Genomic DNA, 9,112 nt, shown 5'->3' with positions numbered 1-9,112 from the left:
GGATTGAGTTCAAGGCCTCCCACCTGTGCTCTGACAGCATTGTGTCTGTCTCCACTGTCACACTCTACACCCGGCATTGTAATGATCTGTTGGGTATTTGTTTCCTCTGCCAGATTGTAAACTCGGGTGAAGGAGGGGCTGGGCGCCTGGCACAGAGCACCGATGTTCTGTAAGCCTGTAAGTGAATGGAACACACGCTGTGGCAAGGCTGGGGAGAAGGGATGGAAGCCATAGCTCTGTGTGCCCAGCACATTCCCTGTTCCCTTCTCCTAGGAGCCCACCCTGTCCTTCTGACCACAGAGTTGGGCCAACGATGCCAGCAGAGCCAGTCATCGCACCACATTCCCCAGACACCATGATTGGTCGAGGGAGGCAGGTAGCCCTAGCAGGGTCAATCAGAGTCCCTCCCCCAGTGCAACTGGGAGGAGACATGCTTTCAATTGAGCAGCTAGGCTAACAGTGGCCATATTCCTCGCCATGCAGAGGTGAGAGGAAAGCAGAAATGGCATGATGGGAATTACTGAGGGTTTTGGAAACTCTGGTTCCAATCCTTGAGCTCCCCAGAGCTGGCCTGGTTCAGACAGGTCTTTCTTCATTAGTTATCCTAAGCTGGGACCTTTCAATAAATACCCTTGTGGGTATAAGCTAGTCAGGTTGTATTTCCATCAATTAAAAGAATATCCCCGTCCAGGGTTGGGATACTCAGTAAGACATAGCTGGAAAGATCAGCGGAGGTCAGATTGGGCAGGATTTTAAATGCCATAGGAGGGGGTTTGGCGTTTATATTTTAGGTGGAGTGATAGGGAGTCAGAGCCTTATGAGAAAACACCAGCAACATGTAAGTTTTGAATTAGAGGGAGAGGCAAGATGGGAGGCCAGCTGGAAATGCAAACTAAAACTACCGCCATATATCACAGAGGTCTAGGAGAAAGAAGATTGAATAAAATCCTGATTTTGTTATATAGGAAAGAGCAGCAAGTCTTGTGAAAAATGGGGAATTAAAGGAGAAAGGTGGTCATGTCGAATAAATAGTCATTTCTGAAACACTGCAAACAGCCCCGTGTGCAAACATTAGTCACTGATACAAATGGGATCTCAGGGGTTTTATAAACAAGCAAGCCATTGCCAACACTCACATCTGGCAGATGATACATCCATCATGTGTAAATACTTCACGTAGCATCGATTACCCTGATCAATTTTAGGCATCTATCATTTTCCAGGCTTGCAACCCAGCACAGGGAAATTACAAAGAAATAGAATGTTCTAATCATTCCCTGGCTACGGCTGGCTCACAGGAAAATAGTGAATAAATCCGTGGCAAAACTCAAGTGGCTTTCAAGGCATAAAGACAAAAATTGCTATTTTGTTTTTCCATAGAAGTATTTCTTAAATGAGATGAAGACACTATTATTTTCAAAATTCCTTGGAAAAATGATCAACAATGATATATAAAATATATGGACAACAAAACTGGGAGCTGCAGTCATTGGATTTGATTCTACAGCATAACGGCCCCTGCTTAAAGGAAGAGAGTACTACGCTAATCCTCTCTCTTTCATACTCCACCTCAGCTAGATCGATGTGAACTTACAGATGAAGAAACAGAGGCTCGTTTATTCAAACCACTTGCCTAAAGCCACACGATTAGCAAGTATGAGGACAGAGATGTGAACTCAGCTCTGTCTGCCTCCAAACCTATCTAGAGCCCTTCTCGTGAAGTCCTTGACCTCATTCACTGTCTGCTTTCCCCTCTAGACTGAGAACTTGAGACCAGGGGCCATTTCCCATTCATCTCTGGGTCTTTAAAACCCAGAACAGGACCTAAAACATATCAGGGGTTCAAGACAAATATGAATGGATTGAAAAAGATTTTGTTGATTGGAATTCTAATAAACTGCTCGTTGGAAGCACTGAAAACAAATTAGGATTCTTTGGGCTGTCTACAGAAAAAGATGACTGCCCCAAACACTCCAGTGGATCCCTAGGCGGAGCCTCTGGAGTAAACTTGTTAATTCCAGGGACAATGACCTGGAGTGTGTGGGCCTGCTAGTGTGGGAGAGCCCTCTCCCCCACATTGAGGACATTATTAAGAGGGAAATGAGCTCCTTTCATCTCAGCCTGGAGAGGACGGCAGAGGCCCCGCCTTCCCATTGGGCTCTGCTGGAGATGAGCCAGGCCCCCACGTGTGCGTGCTCGTGTGTGCACTCCAGCGCCTTCTCTTCTTCGGAGATCACACCAGCCGACACATAGGTCTCCTCTCCACTAATGCAATTTATATGTCTGAGCATGAACAGAGGATTTGTGAGGCTTCGAGGCTGGGGCTTTGGAAATTACCTCATAGGCTGGGGCTGCTGGGTAGAGATCTGAGGTTTCAGGGGACTTCGAGGGAATTATTTTCAAAGACCCTGGCAGGAGAAAGAGTCATCCTCACTCCACATCCTTCCCCAGGCCCTTCCTGGGATCTCTTTTAAAACACACCCAGTAAGACTTTCTGGTTTAACAATGAACTTGAAGGGAGCTATACAACATGGCAGAACAAAACCTCATTGAACGTATAGAGCATCTGGGTAGGGAGGCGATGGGAAGGACAGTAGGTCAGGTGTGTGTTCACATCTAGAATTGGGTACTCACCAGCTCGGAGTGTCACACTAGCAGGCACACACACTCCAGGTCATTGTCCCTGGAATTAACAAGTTTACTCCAGAGGCTCCGCCTAGGGGATCCACTGGAGTGTTTGGGGCAGTCATCTTTTTCTGTAGACAGCCCAAAGAATCCTAATTTGTTTTCAGTGCTTCCAACGAGCAGTTTATTAGAATTCCAATCAACAAAATCTTTTTCAATCCATTCATATTTGTCTTGAACCCCTGATATGTTTTAGGTCCTGTTCTGGGTTTTAAAGACCCAGAGGTGAATGGGAAATGGCCCCTGGTCTCAAGTTCTCAGTCTAGAGGGGAAAGCAGACAGTGAATGAGGTCAAGGACTTCACGAGAAGGGCTCTAGATAGGTTTGGAGGCAGACAGAGCTGAGTTCACATCTCTGTCCTCATACTTGCTAATCGTGCGGCTTTAGGCAAGTGGTTTGAATAAATGAGCCTCTGTTTCTTCATCTGTAAGTCCACATCGATCTAGCTGAGGTGGAGTATGAAAGAGAGAGGATTGGCGTAGTACTCAGGACAGAAAAGATGTACCATCAATGCTATTGATTGTTAAGAGAAGAGAGTATATATTTCCAACTGCAAAACATCAGTGAAGGCTTCCTGGAGACGATAGCACTATAACATAAGACCCTAAAGGATGGGTACATTTTGACATATAAAAAAAACAGGAAAAGTAGTTGTGAGGAGTTAAAGGGAGGGAAACAAACATGAAGTACAGGGCTTTTTAGGGCAGTGAAATTCTTCTGAATAATACTGCAATAGTTGATACATAGCATTATGCATTTGTCAAAACCCATAGAATGTACAACACAAAGAGTGAACGAACTCTAATGTAAAGTATGGATTTACTAATACTGTGCTAATATTGGTTCATCAGTTGTAACAAACATACCACACCAACACAACATATAAATAATAGGGGAAACTGGAGAGCAGAGGTGTACGTGGGAACTATGTGTTTTCTGATAAATGTTTTCTGTAAACCTAGAACAGCTCTAAAACAAAAACAAAAACAGGCAGGAAAGAGAACATTAGGCAAAAAGACGACCAGCATAAACAAAGGCTGGGTGGCAGTGACGTGTAGCTGGAACATGGAATATGTGGGAGAATAGCAAGCCAGAGTGGTGGGTTAAATAGCATGTTACGGTTCTATGTTAAACCGAGACTGTGGAGGGGTGGCAACTATTTCCAACAAGGAGCCAACATGGTCAGTCTGCATTTAAGGATGATGAGTTAGGATGGCCACTGCACAGATCTGGAGCTGTGACAAGGCCAGGACAAGAAATTATGAAAATCTGAGTTAAGACAGAAGCAGTGGGATGGAGAAAAAGAGCCAGATGTGGGGCCATCCTGAGCCTGTCTTGGACAGGAGCTGGTGATCGATTGATTGATTGATGGGTTAGTTGATGGGAACGAAAGAAGGGGAGGAGGCGTCTAGGAGAATGCCTGGGTTTCAGTTTATGCTGGATGGGGGCAGAGCCTTCCCTTCAGAGATCTGGAATGAAGGAGGGTGGATCTGAAGACACAATGACCTGGCCAGCTCCAAAACATTTTTGAGAGACTGTCATTTTGGATGTTGTGCAAAACACTTTCTGGAATTCTCCCGACCTGGTTCCTTAAAACGGACTGGGGGTTCACTACTGACAGATATGGGCCCAAGTGTGGCTGCATGACCACAGCTTGTTATAGAGTTCTTTCCAATGTTGATGTGAGGGTGCCCTCCTTGTAGCTTCCCCCACTGGACCCAAATCTGCCCTCGGTGACCTCACAGAGCTGCTCTCTCTGCCCCAGGACAGTCCACTAGGGATGTGCAGACAATGCCTATGTCCCTTGAGTCTGCCTTCTTCAGCTAATCAGCCCCAAATCCTTCACTGTTCTAACACAATGCAGTTTCAAGGCTGCACTCCCCATCCTAGACATATTCCAGGACACAAAACCCCACGAGTGTGTCTGGTGCAGCCCAGAGTGCATAGAACACTCACTTCCTTCCCTGTAAACATTATCCCACCATTAGTGCAGCCTGAGATTCTCTTAGCCCTGAGGTAGCCCCTCAAACTTCCCATCTCTGTCAACTCTGTCACCTGAGCCCTTCTCTCATTTACCTCTGTTGAGCCAGAATTCTGCAATTGGATTTTCAGCTCCAAGAGTAGGACTTGATATCGATCCTGGATAAATTCTACTGTGGCTATTGGGCCATCTATTGGACAAGTCAGTTGGAAACTGGAACGCAAAGAGCTCCAGCCAAACCCTTTCAAGGACATAGAAGTAGGTGGGGGGGACTGAGATGGTCATGCCCCTGGCCTCAGCTCCTCCCTGTTCCCTATGGGCATGAATGACATCTGCTTTCTGCCGATCCAGGGGAAGTGATCATACCCAGGTGCTCAGACCCCATTCCACAGGAGTAACACTCTGAGAAGTCAACTCATACCTCCTTCTGATGCTGGACAACACTATACCCAATCTATCTGAACAGAAAGACCCACAGAAGCTGTGATGTGCAAAATCATGTGAACGCAAGTGTCTCCATCGCTCGGTGACACACAACCTTCCTAGGGCAGGGCACCCTTTTGGCCGTTGAGTAGCCCTGGCCATGATGAATTATAAAGCTGGGCATTCGAGGCCTGGAAGAAGGTCCCACAGCCATTCAGAGCCACAAGGCAGCCTCTTCCCACCAGCCAGGGGCTCTCAACTCCTCACCGTGAGCCCCCATCCTTGCTCTGTGGGAGCACCACCATCTCGGCAAGAAACAACTGTACTGTTCCCAGCCCTAACACCATATTCAGAGGCTGGTTCAAGGTCTAACTTGCTTAGCTGGCCCCTTATTTCATTCAACATTTGGCGCACTGGAAACAATACATTTAAAAAACAGGCAGGTGATGTTGCTGACCACAGCAATGATCGAGAAGACAAACCTCAGGGTCACTTACCTTTAAAATTCAATTTATTTTGATTCATCAAATACTAATATAGGGGTTGAAATGAAGTGATCAAGAGTGACGTTGGCAAAATGGCAGAGTAAGGAGCTGCAAAAATTCTCTCCACACAAGCAATGAAAACTGTGACCAAAATTGTCAGAATCAACTTTTTCTGAACTCTGGAAATTAACCAAAGGTTTGCAGCCATCCAGGGAGCACTCATTCAAGAAAGCATATGTCCCTTCAAAGATGTGTACATAGGGGTGGCCAGGTAGTTCAGCTGGTTAGAGCGTGACTCTGACAGCACCAAGGTTGCTGGTTCGATTCCCACACGGGTCACTGTGAGCTGCGCCCTCTTTAAATACATATACATATATATATATAGATATAGATATATGTATGCTTTTATATATATACAATATGGTATATATATATGATATATATATATAAAAGGCCAGATTTTTTTAAAAAGATGTGTACACAGATGCTCATAGCAGTATTCTTCATAATAGCCCCTATGTGGAAACAACACAAATGTCCATCAACTGGGGAAAGGATAAATAAAATGTGGTAAATCCATACATTGGAATGTTTATTTGGCCATCAAAAGGAATGAAGTACTGATATATGCTACAACATGAATGAACTTGAAAACATGTTAAGTGAAAGAAGCCAGTCACAAAGGCCACATAGTGTATGATTCCATTCCTATGAATATCCAGAATCGGCAAATTCATGGGGACAAAAAAAGTAGATAATTGGTTGCTAAGGGGCCGGGGGGGGGGGGGGGGGGGGGATGGGAAATGGGGAGCTATGCATATGGATATGGAGTTTCTTTTTAGGGTAATGACAATGCTGGAAGTAGGTAATGGTGATAGCTGCACAACTTTGTGAATATCATTAAAAACGACTGACTAGGGTACTTTTAAAGGGTGACTTTTACAGGATATCAATTCTATCTCATGTTTTAAATACCCAATAAACTAAAAATACAAACAACGAAAACCGAAACGCAACAACAGCAAAAAACATAAACTATGTATGTTCCATCTTGTTCGAAAGTCTTCAATAATTGCTCATTGTTATTAGACTGACCCAGACCCTGAAGGACCCTCAGCCCACATCAGTCTACCTGCTGTGCCTGAAGCCACACTGGCCCTTACTGGGTTCTGGTGCTTGTGCCCTCTGCGCTCCCCTGCAGGGCTGCACATTCTCAACCCTCAGGTCTCGGCTCACCATCCCCTCCTTGTGCGACTGCAGCAGTTAGGTGCAAGCCTTCCTTTGCCACACGGAAGCTGGAAGGAAGGGCTCCTCGTGGGTGTTAGTCAGGAGATCCTTCCAAATAGTTTATAGACAGTTTTTTTCTTAGCTGGTGTCAGCCTCTTCCTTAAGCCAGACTTCTGTGCAATTTCTCATGGAAATGTCTCCATTTCTTGGGCACATAGAAGATACCCACCTAGATTGTTTCCATAGTTTTCACTAATGCCAACGATACTTCCAATACTAATGCCAACTATACACATACCTATGCACACATTTTTGCATCCTTATCTGTTTATTTCCTCAGATACATCCTCAAAAGTAAAATTATTGAGTTCAGGAGTATTCATATTTTATGGTGTCAGGCAAGTACTAGACTTATCGGGGGGATGACTTCATAAATTATATAAATGCCTAACCACTATGCTGTACACTTGAAACGAATATAAAATATTTCAAATGCCAACCATATATGTATGTGTATGTGTGTGTGTATATAGTCACGGGATGGAAAGTACAGCATAGGGAATGTAGTCAATGGTATTGTAATAGCTATGTACAGTGTTAGAGGGGTAGTAGACTTATTGGGGTGATCACTTTCTGAGGGATATAAAAATCTAATCATTATGTTGTTTTGTACACCTGACACTAATAATAAAAAGAGTATTCATACTTTACAATTGCAGAATATTACCCAATTGCCCTCCAGAAAGATTGAACCAATTTATGCTCCCTACAGTAGCATACAACAGTATGTTCTGTTTTTCTAAAGGGATTTCCCAAGAATTTTTATTCCTAAATCCCACATCACCATATTCCACTTTTCACGAAGAATCAAACTAGACTCAGCTCTCACTCACTAAGGAAATTTGGCAGAGGGGACGTCTGTCCTGCAGGGCAGCAGAGTGGGTGAGGCTGAGAAGGGTTCTTGCTTCCTGGGGGCACACAGAACCCTGTGTCAGGTGGCCACCCTCCCTCCTGGTGGAAGTGTCTGAGTCATGGCTGCTCCAAGTGCCCAAGATAGCGGAGGAGAAGTTACCAATGACATGAGGCAGCCTTTGCGCAATGGCTTTAAACATACCAGACATTTCCACAGAGCTGCCTGGGGAGAAGCCGTGCCAGGCCTTTCCTCAAACTGTTCTCTCTCTGTCGTTCCCCATCTCCCCATGCTTCCCGTTCTGCTGGTCAAACAGGCTCAGTCTTAATCAAAGAAAGGCAGACTTAGGCAACACAAGAGCTCTGCTGTCCCTCATCAAAATGGCCAAGATTTTTCAAAAGAAAATAGTGTTGGCAAGTGTGCCGTGAGATAGGAATGCTCTTAGATTGCTGGTAGGAGTGTGATGGGTCAACAGGTATCCGAAACCATCGCAATGTCCATACCCTTTTTTCCGGGGAATTCTACTCCTTGGAATCTGCCCTAAGGGAATAATACCCAGAGGCCGACATAGACTATGTACAGAAATGCTCACTTTAGCATTATTCATAGTACCAGCAAATTTGGAAACTATCAGAATATCTGATGATAGTGAAGAAATTACACAAATCTAAAAAATAGAATATTGAACACCCATTCTATATCACCTTCTATATTTTGAAGAATAATTAACGACATGGGATAAGACTCGACATATGAAATGAAGAAAGAGAGTGCTGCCAAATTGTATCACTACAATGATTTCAGTGTTGTCAAACATCGGTAAGAAGTCTGGAAGTGTACTCACTAAAATGTTGACACTGGTTTCTCTGGATTATGTGTGGTTATATATTTCTCCTCTTTACCCTTTTCTGTATTTCCCAAATTTTCTTTTAGGAGCATATATTATTTTTAAATTGGAAAACAATATTAAAAATAAAAAGTCCTATCATTGTCCAGAGCTCAGCTTAAATTACACTTTTTCCTGGAAACCCTCTCAACAGATGTGACAAGCGTTTCAAAAGATGTGGCCATTAACGTGACAAGTTCGTGTACCTGTCAGATCTGGTCATTGAACCTTACTTAGGTTTTGCACTTTCTTTTGAGGCACCCCTCTCTGTCTGTCTTGCTTTCGATTTATTTAAAAGTGCCCACCTGCTGCCCTCTCGCCAGCCTATCCTCCAGAGAGGACCAGAGGGGCAGGGTCACAGTCTCTTTTATTTTGTCCTGTTTTTCTAAGGCTGAGTACAGTAACTGTTTATTGCATTTGTTGAATGTGGTCGATCAGATTGTCCAGAAAATAAGAAATTCTAATTGTATTGGGAAGCTCTAGGTCAATGGAGCTCATATTCTGGGATTTAAAAA

The sequence above is a fragment of the Rhinolophus hipposideros genome (genome assembly GCF_964194185.1).
Source record: "Rhinolophus hipposideros genome assembly, chromosome: 11".
Taxonomy (NCBI): Eukaryota; Metazoa; Chordata; class Mammalia; order Chiroptera; family Rhinolophidae; genus Rhinolophus; species Rhinolophus hipposideros.
This window is presented reverse-complemented; position numbering follows the sequence as displayed.